Source organism: Mchenga conophoros, linkage group LG6 (assembly GCF_057382185.1).
Source record: "Mchenga conophoros isolate Kocher_MC1m ecotype Shallow Benthic linkage group LG6, M_conophoros_male_GT1.1, whole genome shotgun sequence".
NCBI lineage: Eukaryota > Metazoa > Chordata > Actinopteri > Cichliformes > Cichlidae > Mchenga > Mchenga conophoros.
Window position 1 is genome coordinate 44,669,449 of NC_140531.1, and position 25,360 is coordinate 44,694,808.

The 25,360-nt window shown below is 40.8% G+C and overlaps 1 long non-coding RNA gene across 2 annotated transcripts; it reads right to left on the bottom strand.

The window, feature by feature from the left end:
• Positions 1–8,578: 8,578 nt before the first annotated feature.
• LOC146573493 (uncharacterized) lies at positions 8,579–15,608 on the bottom strand. Of its 2 annotated transcripts, none has more exons than XR_014892854.1 (3): positions 14,546–15,423; positions 10,282–11,566; positions 8,579–9,224 (listed from the first exon to the last, which is right to left on the bottom strand). It is a non-coding gene; the product is annotated as an uncharacterized LOC146573493 (long non-coding RNA). The 2 variants fall into 2 exon arrangements; XR_014892853.1 differs by lacking the exon at positions 14,546–15,423 and adding an exon at positions 15,432–15,608 and having other exon boundaries at positions 8,581–9,224.
• Positions 15,609–25,360: the final 9,752 nt, after the last annotated feature.

Below are 25,360 nucleotides of genomic sequence, written 5' to 3' on the forward strand. Positions count from 1 at the left end.
ATAGTTAGTGCAACAAAATTATCCTCTTGCTCTCTTGATTTTTTACCTGCATCATTATTTAAAAATGTCTTTTACTCTACTGGTCCCTGTATTCTTACTATAATTAATACCTCCTTGGCCTCGGGCATAGTCCCTGCCTATTTTAAAACTGCTGTTATACATCCCTTGTTAAAAAAGCCTATGCTGGACCCATCTCTCACTAGCAATTATAGACCGATCTCAAAAATTCCGTTAATTGCTAAGATTCTAGAGAAGATCGTGGCTAAGCAGCTTACAGCAGTTTTAGATAAATATAGTATTTTCGACAAATTTCAATCTGGCTTTCGTAAAGTTCATTCCACTGAAACAGCCCTTCTTAGAGTTTCTAATGACATTTTGTTACAAAGCGATGCAGGTAAATGTTCTGTTCTCTTAATGTTGGATCTTACGTCGGCCTTTGATACTGTTGACCACTATATTTTACTTAACAGGCTGAAACACTGGGTTGGTGTCTCTGGGACTGCATTGAAATGGTTCTCCTCGTATCTCTCTGAACGATATTCTTCTGTGGCAGTTTCTAAGTATAGATCATCTTCTGCGTCCCTGTCTTTTGGTGTGCCACAAGGCTCTGTGCTAGGGCCATTACTGTTTTTAGTTTATTTACTCCCTCTTCAGCACATTTTGAGCCCTTTTGAGGATATTTGTTACCATTGTTATGCGGACGATATCCAACTCTATATATCTTTTAAACCGGAAGAGGCTTCTAAGCTGCGGCTTTTAAATGTGTGCTTGGAAACCATTAAAGGCTGGATGGCTGAAAACTTCCTCCAACTAAATGAAAGTAAAACCGAAGTCCTCTTATGTGCCCCAGATAGACATATACCCAGTATAATAAATGCTCTTGGTCCTCTTTCAACGTTTGTAAAACCATCTGTCAGGAACTTAGGGATTATCCTTGATCCTGCTCTTACGTTAGATAGTCATGTTAAATCTCTTGTTCGGTCTTGCTTTTATCATTTAAGAAATATTTCTAAATTGAGCTCTATTATATCCTATACCGAACTGGAGATTGTTATTCATGCTTTTATCTCTTCACGACTGGACTATTGCAATTCCCTGTTTACTTGTTTAAATAAAGGTCCTTTGGAGCGTCTGCAGATCGTTCAGAATGCTGCAGCAAGACTTTTGACGAAAGCTTCTAAATTTTCACATATAACACCGTTGCTCATGCAGTTACATTGGCTTCCTGTTGAATTTAGAGTCCAGTTTAAGATTTTGGTTTTAACTTTCAAGGCTCTTCAACAACAAGCACCACCATATATCATTGAACTTTTACAGCCCTATGCCCCTAGTAGGTCTCTGAGGTCGAGTAGTCAGGGCCTACTTGTCATTCAGTATACAAGACTGAAAACTAGGGGTGATAGAGCTTTTGCTACTGTGGCCGCCAGACTGTGGAATTCCCTTCCTCAGGACTTACGATCCGCTGATTCATTGATTACTTTTAAAAAACAGCTAAAAACACATCTTTTTAAAACTGCCTTTTGCTAACTTTGTTTGTATTTTGTCTTTTTAATCTGTTATATCTTGTAAAGCACTTTGTGATCTCTATCTAGAAATGTGCTATATAAATAAAATTTTACTTACTTACTTACTTACTTTCATGTGTTTTTGTTGAGAAATGTTAACGATGTCATTAAAAGAAAGCATTAAATTAGGAAGAAAAACCCGTTCGCGGAGAGGGTCCCCGGTTCTCCAGTTAGATTGTGCTTCACGGTGTCATGTTTCGCCGTGACGGGGTTATTATTATTATTATTTTTTTTTGCCTGTCCCATTTGGTTCTTTAGCCATCAGAATTGTTGTCTGAAGACCAACAAGGATACCCAATGGATTTACTTTGCCAAATGGATCATCGTGGCATTGCCGTATTGGTCCATTTGGTCGATCTTTGTTTTTATTATTTATTATATTTTATTTTCAGATGTTACAGATGGGACAGACATGAGTGAGGGATAGGAAAGGGAGAAAGAAAGAGGAAGGAAAGGAAAAACAGAAGGGGAGAGGGACAGTGAGAAAGGGGGGGAGAAAAAAAAATAAAAATCTCCTGGATCACCTGTTGAGAGAAAAATAGAAAACAAGCAAAAAAAACCAAAGCAACATACTAAACACAACACCATCGCATTAATCTAGCTAAGTGTAAACAGCAGTAAATACTAAATATTCAATGTTGTTGTGCAGCACGCAGGACAGATGTGCTTCGAAGTAGCGGCCAAGAAAGGTGTAATTTGGGTCTACGAGCAGTGAACACCCGTGTGCATACCTGTGTGGATCAGCGCGCTTGTATTCCAAAGGTTTCTCCATGTAACGATCTGCTAGGGAGTGTGGGGGGGCCACAGCCCCGTCCTCCAGGGTGTGAAGCGGGTATGGAGGAGATCAAAACTCCAGACATCCAGAGGCCCCCAGAACACAAGAGACCATGGAAGACCAACAGAGGGGCAGCCGCGCCAAATGACTCCAAGCTTTTATTGTTGAATTATCAGTGATACTTTCATGTGTTTTTGTTGAGAAATGTTAACGATGTCATTAAAAGAAAGCATTAAATTAGGGAGAAAAACCTCTCTGTCTCTGCTTCCTCCTGCATCCTCCTCTTCATCTCTGCTTCCTCCTGCATCCTCCTCTTCATCTCTGCTTCCTCCTGCATATTCCTCTCTGTCTCTGCTTCCTCCTGCATCCTCCTCTTCATCTCTGCTTCCTCCTGCATCCTCCTCTTCATCTCCACATCCTGCATCTCCCTCAATTTCTACTGTGTACACCTCGGATGTCCCAAACAAAAAAAGGACAAGGAAAGGTTAGACGTTATGGTATTGTAAATGTACGAAACACATGACATGTTCGTTAAGATTTCTTTTTCTTAATTTTTGCATTTTTTTCCAGTTTTACAGAACTCATGTAAATATTTCATTTGTTATTTTTCAGAATGCCGAAAACACCGTACACAGAAGATTTTCAAATATGAAGAGATAGTAGACAGGAGAGTTGTAAATGTAAGTAATTTAGCCTGCTGTTGTGCAGATTTGTTTGCGTCTTTGGACTTCCTGGATTTGAACTGTGCCTGACTGAATATCCATAAGCTTTTGTATTTGATGAATCTACACTAATTCAGCCACTGAGTCAGGATTTCACTCCAAATAGGACATTAAATAAGAACAGACCACCTGATACGACCTAGTCGTGCTGCCTTCCTGATGTTTACGTTCTTTAAAGTCCTCCTGACATCATGCTCAGAAGGAGTGATTGATGTGGAGGTGCTCCTTCCCATTCAGTAACATCTGCTTCAGTTAGTTTTGCTTGTGAGCCACAATGTAAGCAGTGTTGCTTTGCTAACATGCACTCGATGCTGGCAGTACACGCATTGTAGTGGTTCTTATGTTTTTATTGAGCCATTCAATAGTACACAAATGTTTATAAGCTCCTTTTTGTATGCAACTTGCATGTCTTTCTTAATTAATTGTTTGTTTATATCATGTTTTTCAGGAAAAAGAAGAAGTTAAAGTCAAGTGGAAGCCTTGCTCAACATGGTATGTAGTAACAACTTTGTTGGACAGGAACAGACATTCATATTGTTGATAAATAGTTATCACCTCAATTTGAATTCATGTATTTGGACTAAAGTAAATTGAGAGCTTTTAGCTATCGAGCTCCTCTTCTGTGAGGAGCTTGATAGCTGTCCACCTCCAAAGTCCATTATGAGATTTGGAGGTGGACATGGTCAACACTTTTAAGAGTAGGCATAAGACTTTACTTCTTTATAGAGCTTATAGTTAGGGCTGGTTCAGCTCAGCCCTTAGTTATGCTGTAATGGGACCAGACTGCTGGGGGTTAGTGTCCCCCCCCCCTCTCTCTCTGTCTGTCTCTTTCAGGGTTATGCAGGCTCAGTATTGGTTGAAGATGCAGTCGCGTCTCGTTTTACTGAAAACTCTCCCCCTCTCCCTCACCATCTGTAAACATACATGTCTCAGTAATGCAGTTCATGCATGTTACTAACTAAACTTCTTCCCTGGAGTTTCTGTGCTCTCTCATCCAGCAGGTTCCGATGGATCGTGGCTGCTGCTGTGGTCCTGCTTGACATCTACTACATATATTATTACTGTCTGACTTGATTTGATTCATTTATATTACAATGAAGGTGTATAAAGCATGACATGAATATAGAAGATATTTCATCCTAAAAAATTGTCATATGTCACAACCTAAATTGTCCTATTTTGTGTGTGGTTGTTCTTTGTTATGTTTTTCTCCTGACAGTGGCAAAGTGTGGGATGACACATGGGAACCTGCACAGTTTTACACACAGTAAACCAGGCACCACAGGTCGCAGAGATCGCACAGTTCACAGCTTGTAGTTCAGCATAAAAGTTCAAAATAAAATATTTACTATACATTTCAACCAGTGTCAGTCTCTGTTTCACTCTCTAATTGTGGCTTAAGTACCTAACACATTCATGAATCTGATCCATCAATAATATCTTCCCTGCACTCGACATCTCATAGTTTTACATATCAGCCAACATTATTGTCTACATCCTCATAAATATAGAAGTGACTTGCTTATTATAACATATTACAAGGTAAAGTAATACTGCACTGCACGTAAGGTAAGTAACACCTACTGTGTATGGGAGCCTAAAGCAAAGTTAACTGCACCAGTACCAGCTTCAGAACATATTGTATATTATATGTTTCTACCTTTTTGTAATATGTCATGTTTAGATGCAGTGACAATTGCACATTTGGAGTTGTGGTCATATGTGGTTTTTATATACAGGGTATTAGAAAAAAATTGACATTTTTTGCTATTTTTCTTGTTTGTTTGCACATTATTATTGTGTACATATTACATATGTAACATTATTGTTAATATTATTATTAGATATCAAAGATACAATTTGATTAAGGGTTTTCCTGTCATAATTTCAATAAAAATGCAATTACACACGTAAACAATAGGATCAAAATAAACTTTTAAAAAGTCTGTTGATCAAATGCTGATTTTCAAAACATTCTAGAGGAAAACAGAGATGAAATAATCTGAACAGTAACAGTGATCGTGGATGATGATGGAGGCTTCAATGGATTATTCTGTTTCAATCAATAGGTTCGTATCTATGACAATAATTTGATAAGTTTAACAGGTTGGTTTAGGCCTGGCAATACAGCAAATATTCACAAACTTTTGTTTTTGAAGAATGTTTATCTTTTTTGGGATGAAGCTATCTGGCAAAATGATACAACCCCTTTAACCTCATCTTTATGTCTATGATACTGGATTTTGGTTTGATGCATATGCAGGTTACAGCTGGGGAATGGCAGTATGTTGTGGATTGATTTGGCATGTTCAACCACTGTTACACCAAACTCTCTCACTTATAACATGATAAAGGCCTCTTACTCAGTGTCATGGATTTTCTATACTTTTGGGGACACAGGGCCAAAGTCTGAGGCAATAAGTCAGATCAAAGAAGGCAATGATTGTAAAATGGGACTTTACTTATGTCATCATATATATCCAGGAATATGTGCCTGAGGATAGTTGTCATGAAATCAATATTAAATCAAAGTATTCCTTAATTACCACAGCTGACACGAGTTCTCCATAGCTGCCTGCTGTCTCAGGATCTGTCTCCAAAAAGGACCAGGGAGCGCTAACATGTTATGTTCAAAACTGATGAAGAAAATGCACATTAAACATAGTATAAACTTACTGAGTGAAGTAATGTCAAGAGGATTCCTTTAGCTCCTATTGGGTTGGTTCCTTGATCAATGCAATACAGAATCATTAATTTGGTTTTATGTAATGTTCTTAAAACATGTCAAAATGAGGCTCACTAGTCTGTGTGGCCTCCACATGCCTGTATGACCTCCCTACAACACCTGGACATGCTCCTGATGAAGTGGCAGATGCTCTCCTGATGGATCTCCTCCCAGACTCCAGGACTAAAGCATCTGCCCACTCCTGGACATTTTGTGGTGCAGTTGGTGGATGGAGCGAGACATGATGTCCCAGATGTCCTCAATTGGATTCAGGTCTGGGGAATGGGCGGGCCAGTCCACAGCATCATTGCCTTCATCTTGCAGGAACTGCTGACACACTCCAGCCACATGAGGTCTAGGATTGTCTTGCATTAGGAGGAACCCGGGGCCAACCGCACCAGCATATGGTCTCACAAGGGGTCTGAGGATCTCATCTCAGTACCTAATGGCAGTCAGGCTACCTCTGCCGAACACATGGAGGGCTGTGCAGCTCCCCAAAGAAATGCCACCCCACACCAAAACTGACCCACTGCCAAACTCATGCTGGAGGATGTTGCAGGCAGCAGAAGGTTCTCCACGGCGTCCCCAGACTCTGTCACAAGTGCTCAGTGTGAACCTGCTTTCATCTGTGAGGAGCACAGGGCGCCAGTGGCAAAGTTGCCAATCTTTGTGTTGTCTGGCAAATGCCAAACATCCGGCACGGTGTTGGGCTGTAAGCACAACCCCACCTGTGGACGTCGGGCCCTCATACCACCCTCATGGAGTCGGTTTCTGACCGTTTGAGCAGACGTGCACATTTGTAGCCTGCTGGAGGTCATTTTGCACAGCTCTGGCCTTTCTTTCCTACCCCACAGTACCTTCCCTTACCATTTGTTTCCTACTCTTTTACTTCTTCTTTGATGACGGTTGTCTTTCTAGATAAGCAATTTCATTTGCTCTGGGGCGAGTCACTGGCTCGGGTGCATTCTGGGACTGTCACTTCACCAGTGTGCTGGCATGCTTCTTAACAAACACACCACTACAGCAAACATCTCAATTGTACTTGTTGATTTCTTCGACAAAACACTGAACAAAAAATGTACTTGTGAGTGTGCTGCCTGGTGCTTTTAAATTTTGTGATCATTTGAGCAGCCCAGAAAGCATCCCATAAATTAAATTATGTTATCGTATCTGAACATGTACACTAGTCATTAAATTAGATGGGAAATAATGATTCAGGGTAAACAACTGCACCAAGGAAATTCCATTTTTCTTCTCAAAATGTAAAATGTCTGTTGAAAAATCACATTAAACAGAGATGTGATTAACTTTTTATTTTACCAAACATAACATCAATGATGACACAATCAGTCTTCAGCAGAAGTGCTCAAATCACTCTCAGTGGCATCGTCTGGAATGTCCTCCTCCGAGTCCATTTCCAGGAGTGGTTGGTGGCTGAGGATTCTCTTGTACACGTCCTTTACTTTGAGCATTTCAGCTTTCAGTTCACTTTGTTTTCTAAAACCAGGCTACAGAGTCCCTTCTGTGCATCCTCCGACATGCCAACAAAGGAGGCTGTAAAAAGAACAAAACAAATAAATATGAGAAAAGTTAAAAAACAAACAAACAAACAAAAAAAAAACCTCACCTCATAAACACAAGGAATTAGGATGCTGTAATTAAACATTTTTTTAAAAGGGAGAAGGCAGTGTTAGCTAGCAATCTAGATATAGGTAAAAGATCCAGTAAGACTTTAGCATCTGCTCTTATTTTCAATCGATTCATCAAAAAATTAATAAATAAATAAAGTGCTTACAGTCTGAGGAGATTGTTCCCAACACCACAGATGGCATTCGCAACACTGTCCAGTGATGCCGCATCTCCCTGCAAAGGATCATCTCCTCCTCTCTCAGGCGCCTCACAGCCATCACCTTCTCAAAGACTTTTCTCTTTGTCCGGAGGTCAGCAGCAGCTACAGTTTAACAACATCAGATGGGAAAACATAGTAGCATATTATGATTCAAGAACAAAACATTCAACTACTGCTCAGATACTGGGAGTTTGTTTAAAAAGGATATTTATATATCAAGAGCTTACGTTCACTTGTGCTCTGCCAGGGCCAAATATCGGTCTGCATGAGGGCATCACTGGATACGTGTATGTGTATATGGTTATGGCATTAACGTCATTTTAACAAGATTAACGCTAACAGCACTAATATATATATATATATATGTGTATCTTACATGATTTGTGTGTCTCTGGATGTATTTCACAAACTCAGCAACTTCCTCATCTTTTTCAATGAAGACACCTTCAAAGTCCCCCTGCTCTGAAGTGCTGAACGAACACAGTGACAGTTGTTTGAAAAGAAACATTAAAATACATTTTTCTACAAATCCATATTTGACTTATGTACACAATGCATAACGTACCTTGCATTTGACTGAAAGCGATAAAGCTTGCGGTTTCCATCAACTGAGACGGCAAGCATGTCTGGAGTGCAGGCAGGGCAGCTAAAGCATGGCTCCTTGCACATCCTGTCCACCTCAAACTTTACAGCACTCCACTCCACTCCAATAAATATACAATAACAGCACCCACTCATACTCATACAAAGCAAGAAATGCATAAGACTTAAAAACCGTACCTATTGGCTTGTGAAACTCTGATGAAGGCTGCAAAAACCCTCCTGTTACTGCCTCTCTGTTGTGCAGGACAAAGCGTGTGTGAACTGCAATATCACAGTCAGCACAAAGGAATGGAAGAGGCAGGCAGTCCAGACACCTCACAACTACTTGTTTGCCACACTGACACACACGGTGTGACTGTGGATCCAGAGTAGCTAACATATTGTCTATAAGACAAGGCCTGGCCTCTTTCCACTTTTGCAAGGACACCATATTTCTGATCGCCCAGTGAGTAGCAGCTGACTCAGACGACGTCTCACAAGTCATGGCTGCATCCTCTTCTCCATCCTCCAACAACTGAAGGAGCTCCTGATGAAGCACCATACACTAACAGAAAAAAAAGAAAGAAAGGAAGAAACTCTTCCACAAAGTGAAAAACACTCTAGGCAGTATGTTTCTTAGGACTGCACAAAAGCCCTGCATAACTCAACTATAACAACAAATATAAAAGTAAACAGAAATCACAATAAATACAAGAAGGTAAAGTACCTTTTGTTGGGTTGACACTGGCAACATAACTAGGTTCTTCACGTGGACATTGATGCTGCTCTCTGGACACTGGAGGGGGAAAAAATTGAAGAATATTTACTTACTGAAATTCTTTGGTGAAAACAAGTTGTGAGATAAAATCAATGGTTGTGTGAACACTGAGCACGTGGCATGCAACTAGTACTTCGAGTGGTTGATGATCTTTGAGGAATAAAAGCTCCCTGTCTGTCACGTTTTTTCCAGCGCACTGGTCTTGGCTGAGGTTCACTCTGCATCATTCTACGCAATTAACAAGGAAAAAAGGGAACGCCTAAAATACAGTCTATGATTAAAGCAAAGATTATCAAACAGCTTAAGTTAACCAACTTAATGTGACATAAACTTTAAAAAAAAAATTAAAATAATATAACGTTTACTCCGTACAAAATATTAGACAAGCGTGTTCCCTCTTTAACAACTGATTCCACTAAAAATGTTACCTGCATATCTTGAAGGAGTTCGTCAGCAGCCTGAAGCTCAAACTAACAGGAGTGGTGAATGAATCTATAAATGTTTTACGTGTGAAATGAAAATAATAAACCTAACAAAGGATTATGTACGTTAGATCTGCACACTTTCAGATCGTGAATCAGTTCGGAAAACACTGTGTGGTGGCCAAAACATGAAGCGATTATAATTCAATTCAATTCAATTTGATTTATATAGCGCCAAATCACAACAAAAGTCGCATCAGCATCACTCTGAGACAGGATATTTCTAATTTTAGAGATGTTGCGCAAATGGAAGAAAGCAGTCTTACATATTTGTTTAATATGTGCGTTGAAGGACATGTCCTGGTCAAAAATGACTCCAAGCTTTTACTGTTGAATTATCAGTGATACTTTCATGTGTTTTTGTTGAGAAATGTTAACGATGTCATTAAAAGAAAGCATTAAATTAGGGAGAAAAACCCGTTCGCGGAGAGGGTCCCCGGTTCTCCAGTTAGATTGTGCTTCACGGTGTCATGTTTCGCCGTGACGGGGTTATTATTGGAGTAAAAGGATGGCTGGAGCCTCTGCTCGAAGCGTCTCCGATCGCCGCGAGCGGGTTCATATTGGAATGAATTGACAACCCACAGCGTCACATAAAAATGTGGAAGGGTACCTTAGGTGTCAGCATGAGAAGTTAAGGGACGTGACAAATCGTCATTATTTTACGCGTCCGGAGTGAGAACGAGCTGTCTCAGCATAAGCTGCTGTAAAGAAGAGAGACGCTTTACACACGTGTGTGGAAAGTGTCCATGTGGATAAATTAAGAATGTGAATGAAGAGAAGCTGTGTAGTTGAATAAAACTCACACATCAGCCTGCTGAGTTCATCCTGCGGCAGTGCATTGAAGGCATCGTCGTTGGGAGCGAAGAAGGTAAACACCTTCTCCTGGTTCAAAAGCTCAGTCATACCTGCTGTCTGGATGGCACTGACCAGCATGCAGAAACAGCATTAAATGATGTCAGCTTCAATAGAAACTACACAACAACACACTAACACCTCTGTTTGCTTTCAGTCCATATGCTACACCTGTGGGAAGCAGAAAGCTTGATGTGGTCTGCAGAGTTCATTACTAAGCAGACAACCACCCACAAACCAGACCTGGGACATGCTTCCTTTAGTTAGTTTGCCAAGTTCACACAACACAATACACAGCAAACTACCACTGACAATAAAAAAAACCCAACTATTTAAAATATTTTAAATGAACTAACTGAGGCAAAATTGACTCCAAAACAACTATAAAACTATAAAAACAGACGATTCTGTCCACGGGTGCAAGAAGAACAACCTCAGGCCTTGAAATTAAAACAGGAGTACCAGAATTAAAAGCCAAACATCTAAAATCTTCAACGTAAAAACCAAAAAAAACAACAGGAAGTATAACTGAAGAAATCGACTTTCTCCCTGGAAGGGCAGGAAAAGTCTCCTGTATCGGTTACCTGTGTCCTCTGGGCTTTGCTGCATGTATTTAGTGATTTCATGCGAACACGAGGATCAATTATTGTCCTGTGAAGGTCTCTGTAGCTTACAAAGAAAAATGAATTAAAGAGACACACACACACACACAGAGGCAGCTAGACGAGGTAAAAACACTCCTGACTTCCTCTGTGATTTGTGGACAGCTGCAGTGAAGAGCAGCGCTGTGTCTGATCAGACCACCTCAGTCGAGTTCAACACAAGTCCAGATCTGGAGTCGAGTATGAAGACCGAATGTATGAATCTCTACATGGCACCTCTCAGCGGTGCCTTGTAGAGATTTCTCAGTGGGGCTATTTTCCTGCTTTTTGATTGGACTGAACATGCTGAATGTTCACAAACTGTTTGTTTAGTCTGCTGCACAAATATCAGTAGCAGCTTCCACCCTAATAAAGACATGCAGAGACTCTGCTCTGATTCCAGTCATCTACAAACATGGGGCAAAGCAAGTTGTGGCTTATAGCAGAGCTTAGCATGAAGAAGGAAATGTGATCAGACCTGTTTGTGTTTCTGTGTCCAGGTGACCCTCAGCAGCTGTCAGGTATGCTCAAGTATCACCTGGGTGAGAGCATGCTGTTGAGCGGTGGCGTCTCTTCTCACACCAGATTCCAAACTCTGCAGGGGGAGAAGCAAGATGATCAGCCGGAGGCAGTAATGCTGCCAAGTGGGGGGACGAGAAGAAGAAAAGCAGAGGTTCTCTAGAGAGGGTCAAAGGTCATGTGTTAAATCCTCTGCTGCATTGCCATGAGAGGATCTGAAAGTGATTTTCTGGTGTCATTCATGTCTGGAGAAAAAGAAATGTGTGTGAAAACTTTTTAAATTGTTCCTTTTTTTGTTTAATCAAACCAATGTTGGTGTGTGTGTGTGTGTGTGTGTGTGTGTGTGTGTGTGTGTGTGTGTGAGAGAGAGAGAACAGGTCACATGACAGCACAACATTTTCTACCCACAGTTTGAACTGAGTAAGAAATAACAAATGTATTTATTCAACTTACAGACAATAAAAAAACAGAAATCAGTGTAAAATTTAATAACTTTTATTGATGTTAACTTTTTTTTAAAAGTTATTAAAAAGAAAACCCCAACAGAAAAACCCCTCTGAGCAAGCACTTGGCGACAGTGGGGAAGAAAAACTCCCTTTTAAGAGGAAGAAACTTCCGGCAGAACCGGGCTCAGTGAGGGGACAGCCATCTGCCGCGACCGTTCCAAGGGCTTTCAAAAATATATAATCTATTTAAAGCCAATTTAAAGTCCCAATTTACTAGCCCCAGCAGGGGGGAGGTTATTACAGAGTGTTTTGATACAATTCATTCTTCACTGCCAAAATGTGTTCTTTGAAAACTAAGGCAACTAAAGCCATTACACCCTCTTCCCCAGATACAATTAATCTATTACAAAGATCAGTGGAAATGGCTTTAGCGATTCTGTCACAATGTTCCTGGATTTCTGAGGGTAAATCTGTTCCCTGTAGTTCAGCCCTGATTGAATCCAAAAGACATTTTTGGAGAGAATCAGAAGGGTTGGACATTGATATCTTAGCAAGCTGTGAAATCACAGCCTGAATAAGATCTGTCAGCCATGCATTATCCTCTGAAGTCTGTGTAAGTTCTGGCGCTGTCTCTGTCTCCTTTAAGGCCAGTGCTTTTCTGCTATTTTCTGTGATGTTGAACATATCAGTGCTGGCTTCATGTTGAGCAGAGGATTTCTTTGGGGTTACATCCTTTTCCAAAGAGGTTCCTGCTTTATCTACAGCCTGAGTGTCATCACGATCTTTCTTGTCTACTGGAGTATTGGGCATGACAGTTATTTTTTCGGTTTTTCGTATTGAACTGAATTCCAGTTTTTTAAAGATGTTAAATTGAAAAACTTTGACATTATTGGTATTATGGATATTAGTGATATATGTGGCACCAGGGCAATTTTCTGCTGTGCTGTGAAAGTTGACTGTTGTTTTCTGTGAAATATCAGCTGGTATTTCCGTGTTACGGTCAACTGTGTTAGAGGTCTGTGCAAGTTCAGGAGCTGTCTGTGTCTCCATTGAGGCCACTGTTGTTGTGCTAGTGACAGCAGTGTCCTGGCAAAACCTCATTTCTGCACCTGCCGACAGTGAGCATAGGGCTATGACATTATCTACAAAATTACACAGCCTTCCTATGGTGCCATTTTCGGCGTAATCAGACCGCAACTGTTGCCACTGCTCATGTGTAACATTATTTAGCAATTCCTCTAGCAGTGGCCTAACATCATCTGCAGGAGTGGAATCACTCCTGACATTGTCTGGATTGCTCCTAGCTGTGCTGTTGTCCATTTTGCTTCAATAGCTATTTGTTTGCTGTTAATTTATTCTCTCCGTTTGTTAACGCTTGTGTTAGAAATTCAGAGTTGCAGAGGGCTATTTATAGACTTAAATCCTTTGAAGTGTATGACGTCACTGAAGGCTTTGCTCTAAGCCCCGCCCACTTCGAACCTTCCAGTTATTGGGAGGCTGTGATGAAATTAAGGGCGGAGACAAACACGCCACACACTTCGAGCGCATTCTTTTTTTTTCTCGAAGTGGGCGGGGCTTAGAGCAAAGGCTTCAGTGACGTCATACACTTCAAAGGATTTAAGTCTATAAATAGCCCTCTGCAGGAACGGATTTTCAAACGCTAGTTTTAACAAACGGAGAAAACAAATTATCTGCAAATAGATATTAAAACGCAATGGCCAATAAAGCATCAACTGTCACCAGCCCAACACAGGAGACACCACCTGAACTGGAATCTAGATTTAATAATCAAAAATGCAAAGTTGATGGCCAGTTGATGGCCAATAAAGCATCAACTGTCACCCACACACCGTCACCAACACAGGACCCAGCTCCTGAACCTGAATCTAGGCCAAACAATCAAAATTGCAAAAACCTGTTTGCATGCTTGTGTGTGTGCTGTATGGGGAGCCCAGATGACTCAGACACAGAAGATTCAAACCAGGGGCAACCTGCTATTTCACAGCAAAGTACGGTTGTGAACATAGTAAACAATTCCTTTGGTGGCACTAATACCATTAATGTCAGGAATGAAAATACTGCCCGGAATATTCAAGTTGATATCTTTAACAATCTGCAGCTAGGGCTCCCTCCGGGTTTAATGTAGTTTGCTTGAATCCTAGAAAACTAACGGGATTTTAAATTGGTTATTTTTACAATTAGAATGGCTCTTTTTAAATTGATCGAGTCACTTATGAGAACCCATTGACCAGTCGAGGCAGATGGCTGTCCCCTCACAGAGCCCGGTTCTGTCGGAGGTTTCTCCCTGTTAAAATGGAGTTTTTCCTTCCCACTGTCGCCTATTGCTTGCTCAGAGGGGTTTGTCTGTTTGGGTTTTCTTTTCTTTTTTTCCTTTCTTTTTATTTATTTTTACGATTTTTTTTTTACTTTTTTTTTTACTTTATATGGGTTTTCTTTTTTTAAATAACTTTTAAATTAACATCAATAAAAGTTTTCAAATTTTACTCTGTGATTTCTGTTTGTTTTCAGTTTGTGTAGGTTGTGTTATTTGTTATTCAGTTCAAACTGTGGGTAGAAAATGCAGAGAAAATGCTGTGCTGTCATGTGACCTGTTCTGTTGCGCTCTCCTCTCTGATGAGGTCTAGCAGCTCATCATTTCGGTCTCTTTTCCTCTTTCTCCCTGTTGTGGGCGGCTGACTTTTGGGAAACTCTTGGTTACCCATTGCTGCGCTTGGACCTGGAGTGTCCTCAGGGAGAGAGGAAATTAGGACAGGAGACAAATTATACAACACAACAACTCTTTGGAGAATACTGTCTGTACCAACCCGTTCTCATGCTAGCCGGCTAGCGACCCTTCGCTAAAAAACACCCTTTCAGTGAGGCTCCTTTCACCCCCGATCGCTCGCAAACAGTGTTTGTCTTAGCTGGACTTATTTTTCGTTTATATGGGCCGATGATGCTGGTCGATGTGGAAAAAATAACTGAGCTTTTTGGTGGTGGCTAACGCGGAGCTACAACACAGGGCAGCTAGCCACCGGCGAGGCGGCCGCCGATCGACCGGTGGTGGCTAACGCAGAGCTCAATCCCGGATCAGGGAAACCGAAGGCAGGAGAAGCAGGCGGCTGCCGGTCGGAGCGTGAGGTGAACTGAATTTCAGGTAAGAAGTTATGAACTGCACTCTATTTGGGTCAGATATAAACCGAGTTTAGGTGTAGTTTATTTTCGTTGTGCTGACAGTTACAATGACTCATACTGCGTGCTAGCTAGCACGACAGAGTTTCAACGCTACCCGATCCTTACCGGAAACCCGATCGGTACTTCCTCTCTTTGCCAACATTTTTTTTCCAAAATATTAAACTTTATTAACCCTTTACAGCCGATCGGAGCGGGCACGCTCTGTTTTGCGTAACTATTTTTAAATCCCGGTAGCTCTGCAACCAAGTAAGCTAGCGCAATAATTTTTTTTGCATATGAAACTGGAGGAGTTGTACTTACATCTTATGCCATCAGCTTGTCCTAGGTCACAGTTTCCTTCCACATATAGCTTTGCAAAAACTGCATAAAAATCACTTGCAGCAACAAAAACATGATATTCCAGAAACAGGCTTCGCCGATCCATCAGCTGTTTGTAACACTTCCTACGTCCATCAGCGCGAACTATCACATGACCGCATGACCTGCCCGAAACCGGAAGTGACGTAATTTTGCGGAAATGTAGTTTTTTACGATCGGGGCCTTATGAGCTTGTGTTTTACTTGTTATGTGTTTTAAAAAGTTATGTTTGACTTTATGACTTTCTGTGTCGTTTCTGGGATGCTTAAGACTCATATTGCACTGCTGGAAATAGTTTATTTTGATGCATATGCTGTTATTTTGCAAATTTGCACTATAATATTTATTTTCGTTTTTCCTGCAGTATATAAAAATTGGTGTATTTCAAAAATAAAACTATGAAGACACTCAAAATAAATTTCCTGTGGTGGGAAACTAGTTTGTGTAACTTTTTTGTATTTACAGTTTTGAGGGATAAGCCTCTTAAATTTCTCTAACTAGAAATATATGTTAAAAAAACAAAAACGATTTTCAATTTTTTTGTAGTTTATTGCACTTTTTTGCAATTTATGTAATTACTATGCACCTAATGCAGACATATTATTAAAGTTTGGGCTACTTATTATGTGTTTATGTGTACTGTACATTTTTTCAACCCATTTTAATGAATGTTTAATATTTAAAATTTTTCAGAATTACAAGCTTCACCTCCTGCTAAAAGGTCTACACCAGCAGCTGGACCATCCTCTGCTGACAGTGTCGATGCTGGACCAGTCCCAGACCCAGAGGCTCTAAACGAGGAATTTATTCTTCATTTAGAGCCTGTACCAACATCTTCCCTCTGTCAGCCTCCTGCATCCTCCTCTTCATCTCTGCTTCCTCCTGCATCCTCCTCTCCATCTCTGCTTCCTCCTCTTCGTCTGTGCTTCCTCCTGCATCTTCCTCTCTGTCTGTGCTTCCTCCTGCATCCTCCTCTCCATCTCTGCTTCCTCCTCTTCGTCTGTGCTTCCTCTTGCATCCTCCTCTCCGTCTCTGCTTCCTCTTGCATCCTCCTCTCCATCTCTGCTTCCTCCTGCATCCTCCTCTCCATCTCTGCTTCCTCCTCTTCGTCTGTGCTTCCTCCTGCATCCTCCTCTCTGTCTCTGCTTCCTCCTGCATCTTCCTCTCTGTCTCTGCTTCCTCCTGCATCCTCCTCTTCATCTCTGCTTCCTCCTGCATCTTTCTCTCTGTCTCTGATTCCTCCTGCATCCTCCTCTTCGTCTCTGCTTCCTCTTGCATCCTCCTCTTCATCTCTGCTTCCTCCTGCATCCTCCTCTCCATCTTTGCTTCCTCCTCTTCGTCTGTGCTTCCTCCTGCATCCTCCTCTCCGTCTCTGCTTCCTCCTGCATATTCCTCTCTGTCTCTGCTTCCTCCTGCATCCTCCTCTTCATCTCTGCTTCCTCCTGCATCCTCCTCTTCATCTCTGCTTCCTCCTGCATATTCCTCTCTGTCTCTGCTTCCTCCTGCATCCTCCTCTTCATCTCTGCTTCCTCCTGCATCCTCCTCTTCATCTCCACATCCTGCATCTCCCTCAATTTCTACTGTGTACACCTCGGATGTCCCAAACAAAAAAAGGACAAGGAAAGGTTAGACGTTATGGTATTGTAAATGTACGAAACACATGACATGTTCGTTAAGTTTGTTAAGATCTCTTTTTCTTAATTTTTGCATTTTTTTCCAGTTTTACAGAACTCATGTAAATATTTCATTTGTTATTTTTCAGAATGCGGAAAACACCGTACACAGAAGATTTTCAAATATGAAGAGATAGTAGACAGGAGAGTTGTAAATGTAAGTAATTTAGCCTGCTGTTGTGCAGATTTGTTTGCGTCTTTGGACTTCCCGGATTTGAACTGTGCCTGACTGAATATCCATAAGCTTTTGTATTTGATGAATCTACACTAATTCAGCCACTGAGTCAGGATTTCACTCCAAATAGGACATTAAATAAGAACAGACCACCTGATACGACCTAGTCGTGCTGCCTTCCTGATGTTTACGTTCTTTAAAGTCCTCCTGACATCATGCTCAGAAGGAGTGATTGATGTGGAGGTGCTCCTTCCCATTCAGTAACATCTGCTTCAGTTAGTTTTGCTTGTGAGCCACAATGTAAGCAGTGTTGCTTTGCTAACATGCACTCGATGCTGGCAGTACACGCATTGTAGTGGTTCTTATGTTTTTATTGAGCCATTCAATAGTACACAAATGTTTATAAGCTCCTTTTTGTATGCAACTTGCATGTCTTTCTTAATTAATTGTTTGTTTATATCATGTTTTTCAGGAAAAAGAAGAAGTTAAAGTCAAGTGGAAGCCTTGCTCAACATGGTATGTAGTAACAACTTTGTTGGACAGGAACAGACATTCATATTGTTGATAAATAGTTATCACCTCAATTTGAATTCATGTATTTGGACTAAAGTAAATTGAGAGCTTTTAGCTATCGAGCTCCTCTTCTGTGAGGAGCTTGATAGCTGTCCACCTCCAAAGTCCATTATGAGATTTGGAGGTGGACATGGTCAACACTTTTAAGAGTAGGCATAAGACTTTACTTCTTTATAGAGCTTATAGTTAGGGCTGGTTCAGCTCAGCCCTTAGTTATGCTGTAATGGGACCAGACTGCTGGGGGTTAGTGTCCCCCCCCCCTCTCTCTGTCTGTCTCTTTCAGGGTTATGCAGGCTCAGTATTGGTTGAAGATGCAGTCGCGTCTCGTTTTACTGAAAACTCTCCCCCTCTCCCTCACCATCTGTAAACATACATGTCTCAGTAATGCAGTTCATGCATGTTACTAACTAAACTTCTTCCCTGGAGTTTCTGTGCTCTCTCATCCAGCAGGTTCCGATGGATCGTGGCTGCTGCTGTGGTCCTGCTTGACATCTACTACATATATTATTACTGTCTGACTTGATTTGATTAATTTATATTACAATGAAGGTGTATAAAGCATGACATGAATATAGAAGATATTTCATCCTAAAAAATTGTCATATGTCACAACCTAAATTGTCCTATTTTGTGTGTGGTTGTTCTTTGTTATGTTTTTCTCCTGACAGTGGCAAAGTGTGGGATGACACATGGGAACCTGCACAGTTTTACACACAGTAAACCAGGCACCACAGGTCGCAGAGATCGCACAGTTCACAGCTTGTAGTTCAGCATAAAAGTTCAAAATAAAATATTTACTATACATTTCAACCAGTGTCAGTCTCTGTTTCACTCTCTAATTGTGGCTTAAGTACCTAACACATTCATGAATCTGATCCATCAATAATATCTTCCCTGCACTCGACATCTCATAGTTTTACATATCAGCCAACATTATTGTCTACATCCTCATAAATATAGAAGTGACTTGCTTATTATAACATATTACAAGGTAAAGTAATACTGCACTGCACGTAAGGTAAGTAACACCTACTGTGTATGGGAGCCTAAAGCAAAGTTAACTGCACCAGTACCAGCTTCAGAACATATTGTATATTATATGTTTCTACCTTTTTGTAATATGTCATGTTTAGATGCAGTGACAATTGCACATTTGGAGTTGTGGTCATATGTGGTTTTTATATACAGGGTATTAGAAAAAAATTGACATTTTTTGCTATTTTTCTTGTTTGTTTGCACATTATTATTGTGTACATATTACATATGTAACATTATTGTTAATATTATTATTAGATATCAAAGATACAATTTGATTAAGGGTTTTCCTGTCATAATTTCAATAAAAATGCAATTACACACGTAAACAATAGGATCAAAATAAACTTTTAAAAAGTCTGTTGATCAAATGCTGATTTTCAAAACATTCTAGAGGAAAACAGAGATAAAATAATCTGAACAGTAACAGTGATCGTGGATGATGATGGAGGCTTCAATGGATTATTCTGTTTCAATCAATAGGTTCGTATCTATGACAATAATTTGATAAGTTTAACAGGTTGGTTTAGGCCTGGCAATACAGCAAATATTCACAAACTTTTGTTTTTGAAGAATGTTTATCTTTTTTGGGATGAAGCTATCTGGCAAAATGATACAACCCCTTTAACCTCATCTTTATGTCTATGATACTGGATTTTGGTTTGATGCATATGCAGGTTACAGCTGGGGAATGGCAGTATGTTGTGGATTGATTTGGCATGTTCAACCACTGTTACACCAAACTCTCTCACTTATAACATGATAAAGGCCTCTTACTCAGTGTCATGGATTTTCTATACTTTTGGGGACACAGGGCCAAAGTCTGAGGCAATAAGTCAGATCAAAGAAGGCAATGATTGTAAAATGGGACTTTACTTATGTCATCATATATATCCAGGAATATGTGCCTGAGGATAGTTGTCATGAAATCAATATTAAATCAAAGTATTCCTTAATTACCACAGCTGACACGAGTTCTCCATAGCTGCCTGCTGTCTCAGGATCTGTCTCCAAAAAGGACCAGGGAGCGCTAACATGTTATGTTCAAAACTGATGAAGAAAATGCACATTAAACATAGTATAAACTTACTGAGTGAAGTAATGTCAAGAGGATTCCTTTAGCTCCTATTGGGTTGGTTCCTTGATCAATGCAATACAGAATCATTAATTTGGTTTTATGTAATGTTCTTAAAACATGTCAAAATGAGGCTCACTAGTCTGTGTGGCCTCCACATGCCTGTATGACCTCCCTACAACACCTGGACATGCTCCTGATGAAGTGGCAGATGCTCTCCTGATGGATCTCCTCCCAGACTCCAGGACTAAAGCATCTGCCCACTCCTGGACATTTTGTGGTGCAGTTGGTGGATGGAGCGAGACATGATGTCCCAGATGTCCTCAATTGGATTCAGGTCTGGGGAATGGGCGGGCCAGTCCACAGCATCATTGCCTTCATCTTGCAGGAACTGCTGACACACTCCAGCCACATGAGGTCTAGGATTGTCTTGCATTAGGAGGAACCCGGGGCCAACCGCACCAGCATATGGTCTCACAAGGGGTCTGAGGATCTCATCTCAGTACCTAATGGCAGTCAGGCTACCTCTGCCGAATACATGGAGGGCTGTGCAGCTCCCCAAAGAAATGCCACCCCACACCAAAACTGACCCACTGCCAAACTCATGCTGGAGGATGTTGCAGGCAGCAGAAGGTTCTCCACGGCGTCCCCAGACTCTGTCACAAGTGCTCAGTGTGAACCTGCTTTCATCTGTGAGGAGCACAGGGCGCCAGTGGCAAAGTTGCCAATCTTTGTGTTGTCTGGCAAATGCCAAACATCCGGCACGGTGTTGGGCTGTAAGCACAACCCCACCTGTGGACGTCGGGCCCTCATACCACCCTCATGGAGTCGGTTTCTGACCGTTTGAGCAGACGTGCACATTTGTAGCCTGCTGGAGGTCATTTTGCACAGCTCTGGCCTTTCTTTCCTACCCCACAGTACCTTCCCTTACCATTTGTTTCCTACTCTTTTACTTCTTCTTTGATGACGGTTGTCTTTCTAGATAAGCAATTTCATTTGCTCTGGGGCGAGTCACTGGCTCGGGTGCATTCTGGGACTGTCACTTCACCGGTGTGCTGGCATGCTTCTTAACAAACACACCACTACAGCAAACATCTCAATTGTACTTGTTGATTTCTTCGACAAAACACTGAACAAAAAATGTACTTGTGAGTGTGCTGCCTGGTGCTTTTAAATTTTGTGATCATTTGAGCAGCCCAGAAAGCATCCCATAAATTAAATTATGTTATCGTATCTGAACATGTACACTAGTCATTAAATTAGATGGGAAATAATGATTCAGGGTAAACAACTGCACCAAGGAAATTCCATTTTTCTTCTCAAAATGTAAAATGTCTGTTGAAAAATCACATTAAACAGAGATGTGATTAACTTTTTATTTTACCAAACATAACATCAATGATGACACAATCAGTCTTCAGCAGAAGTGCTCAAATCACTCTCAGTGGCATCGTCTGGAATGTCCTCCTCCGAGTCCATTTCCAGGAGTGGTTGGTGGCTGAGGATTCTCTTGTACACGTCCTTTACTTTGAGCATTTCAGCTTTCAGTTCACTTTGTTTTCTAAAACCAGGCTACAGAGTCCCTTCTGTGCATCCTCCGACATGCCAACAAAGGAGGCTGTAAAAAGAACAAAACAAATAAATATGAGAAAAGTTAAAAAACAAACAAACAAACAAAAAAAAAACCTCACCTCATAAACACAAGGAATTAGGATGCTGTAATTAAACATTTTTTTAAAAGGGAGAAGGCAGTGTTAGCTAGCAATCTAGATATAGGTAAAAGATCCAGTAAGACTTTAGCATCTGCTCTTATTTTCAATCGATTCATCAAAAAATTAATAAATAAATAAAGTGCTTACAGTCTGAGGAGATTGTTCCCAACACCACAGATGGCATTCGCAACACTGTCCAGTGATGCCGCATCTCCCTGCAAAGGATCATCTCCTCCTCTCTCAGGCGCCTCACAGCCATCACCTTCTCAAAGACTTTTCTCTTTGTCCGGAGGTCAGCAGCAGCTACAGTTTAACAACATCAGATGGGAAAACATAGTAGCATATTATGATTCAAGAACAAAACATTCAACTACTGCTCAGATACTGGGAGTTTGTTTAAAAAGGATATTTATATATCAAGAGCTTACGTTCACTTGTGCTCTGCCAGGGCCAAATATCGGTCTGCATGAGGGCATCACTGGATACGTGTATGTGTATATGGTTATGGCATTAACGTCATTTTAACAAGATTAACGCTAACAGCACTAATATATATATATATATATGTGTATCTTACATGATTTGTGTGTCTCTGGATGTATTTCACAAACTCAGCAACTTCCTCATCTTTTTCAATGAAGACACCTTCAAAGTCCCCCTGCTCTGAAGTGCTGAACGAACACAGTGACAGTTGTTTGAAAAGAAACATTAAAATACATTTTTCTACAAATCCATATTTGACTTATGTACACAATGCATAACGTACCTTGCATTTGACTGAAAGCGATAAAGCTTGCGGTTTCCATCAACTGAGACGGCAAGCATGTCTGGAGTGCAGGCAGGGCAGCTAAAGCATGGCTCCTTGCACATCCTGTCCACCTCAAACTTTACAGCACTCCACTCCACTCCAATAAATATACAATAACAGCACCCACTCATACTCATACAAAGCAAGAAATGCATAAGACTTAAAAACCGTACCTATTGGCTTGTGAAACTCTGATGAAGGCTGCAAAAACCCTCCTGTTACTGCCTCTCTGTTGTGCAGGACAAAGCGTGTGTGAACTGCAATATCACAGTCAGCACAAAGGAATGGAAGAGGCAGGCAGTCCAGACACCTCACAACTACTTGTTTGCCACACTGACACACACGGTGTGACTGTGGATCCAGAGTAGCTAACATATTGTCTATAAGACAAGGCCTGGCCTCTTTCCACTTTTGCAAGGACACCATATTTCTGATCGCCCAGTGAGTAGCAGCTGACTCAGACGACGTCTCACAAGTCATGGCTGCATCCTCTTCTCCATCCTCCAACAACTGAAGGAGCTCCTGATGAAGCACCATACACTAACAGAAAAAAAAGAAAGAAAGGAAGAAACTCTTCCACAAAGTGAAAAACACTCTAGGCAGTATGTTTCTTAGGACTGCACAAAAGCCCTGCATAACTCAACTATAACAACAAATATAAAAGTAAACAGAAATCACAATAAATACAAGAAGGTAAAGTACCTTTTGTTGGGTTGACACTGGCAACATAACTAGGTTCTTCACGTGGACATTGATGCTGCTCTCTGGACACTGGAGGGGGAAAAAAATTGAAGAATATTTACTTACTGAAATTCTTTGGTGAAAACAAGTTGTGAGATAAAATCAATGGTTGTGTGAACACTGAGCACGTGGCATGCAACTAGTACTTCGAGTGGTTGATGATCTTTGAGGAATAAAAGCTCCCTGTCTGTCACGTTTTTTCCAGCGCACTGGTCTTGGCTGAGGTTCACTCTGTGCATCATTCTACGCAATTAACAAGGAAAAAAGGGAACGCCTAAAATACAGTCTATGATTAAAGCAAAGATTATCAAACAGCTTAAGTTAACCAACTTAATGTGACATAAACTTTAAAAAAAAATTTAAAATAATATAACGTTTACTCCGTACAAAATATTAGACAAGCGTGTTCCCTCTTTAACAACTGATTCCACTAAAAATGTTACCTGCATATCTTGAAGGAGTTCGTCAGCAGCCTGAAGCTCAAACTAAAAGGAGTGGTGAATGAATCTATAAATGTTTTACGTGTGAAATGAAAATAATAAACCTAACAAAGGATTATGTACGTTAGATCTGCACACTTTCAGATCGTGAATCAGTTTGGAAAACACTGTGTGGTGGCCAAAACATGAAGCGATTTTAATTCAATTCAATTCAATTTGATTTATATAGCGCCAAATCACAACAAAAGTCGCCTCAAGGCGCTTCATAGATACAGAGAAAAACCCAACAATCATATGACCCCCTATGAGCAAGCGACAGTGGGAAGGAAAAACTCCCTTTTAACAGGAAGAAACCTCCGGCAGAACCAGGCTCAGGGAGGGGCGGCCATCTGCTGCGACCGGTTGGGGTGAGAGAAGGAAGACAGGATAAAGACATGCTGTGGAAGAGAGACAGAGATTAATAACAGATATGATTCAATGCAGAGAGGTCTGTTAATACATAGTGAGTGAGAAAGGTGACTGGAAAGGAAAAACTCAATGCATCATGGGAATCCCCCGGCAGCCTACGTCTATTGCAGCATAACTAAGGGAGGATTCAGGGTCACCTGGTCCAGCCCTAACTATATGCTTTAGCAAAAAGGAAAGTTTTAAGCCTAATCTTAAAAGTAGAGATAGTGTCTGTCTCCCGAATCCAAACTGGAAGCTGGTTCCACAGAAGTGGGGCCTGAAAACTGAAGGCTCTCCCTCCCATTCTACTTTTAAATACTCCAGGAACAACAAGTAGGCCTGCAGAGCGAGAGCAAAGTGCTCTAATAGGGTGATATGGTACTACAAGGTCATTAAGATAAGATGGGGCCTGATTATTTAAGACCTTGTATGTGAGGAGCAGGATTTTGAATTCAATTCTGGACTTAACAGGAAGCCAATGAAGGGAAGCCAAAACAGGAGAAATCTGCTCTCTCTTTCTAGCCCCTGTCAGGACTCTTGCTGCAGCATTTTGGATTAGCTGGAGGCTTTTCAGTGAGTTTTTTGGACATCCTGATAATAATGAATTACAGTAGTCCAGCCTGGAAGTAATAAATGCATGAACTAGTTTTTCAGCATCACTCTGAGACAGGATATTTCTAATTTTAGAGATGTTGCGCAAATGGAAGAAAGCAGTCTTACATATTTGTTTAATATGTGCGTTGAAGGACATGTCCTGGTCAAAAATGACTCCAAGCTTTTACTGTTGAATTATCAGTGATACTTTCATGTGTTTTTGTTGAGAAATGTTAACGATGTCATTAAAAGAAAGCATTAAATTAGGAAGAAAAACCCGTTCGCGGAGAGGGTCCCCGGTTCTCCAGTTAGATTGTGCTTCACGGTGTCATGTTTCGCCGTGACGGGGTTATTATTTTATTTTTTTTTTTTTGCCTGTCCCATTTGGTTCTTTAGCCATCAGAATTGTTGTCTGAAGACCAACAAGGATACCCAATGGATTTACTTTGCCAAATGGATCATCGTGGCATTGCCGTATTGGTCCATTTGGTCGATCTTTGTTTTTATTATTTATTATATTTTATTTTCAGATGTTACAGATGGGACAGACATGAGTGAGGGATAGGAAAGGGAGAAAGAAAGAGGAAGGAAAGGAAAAA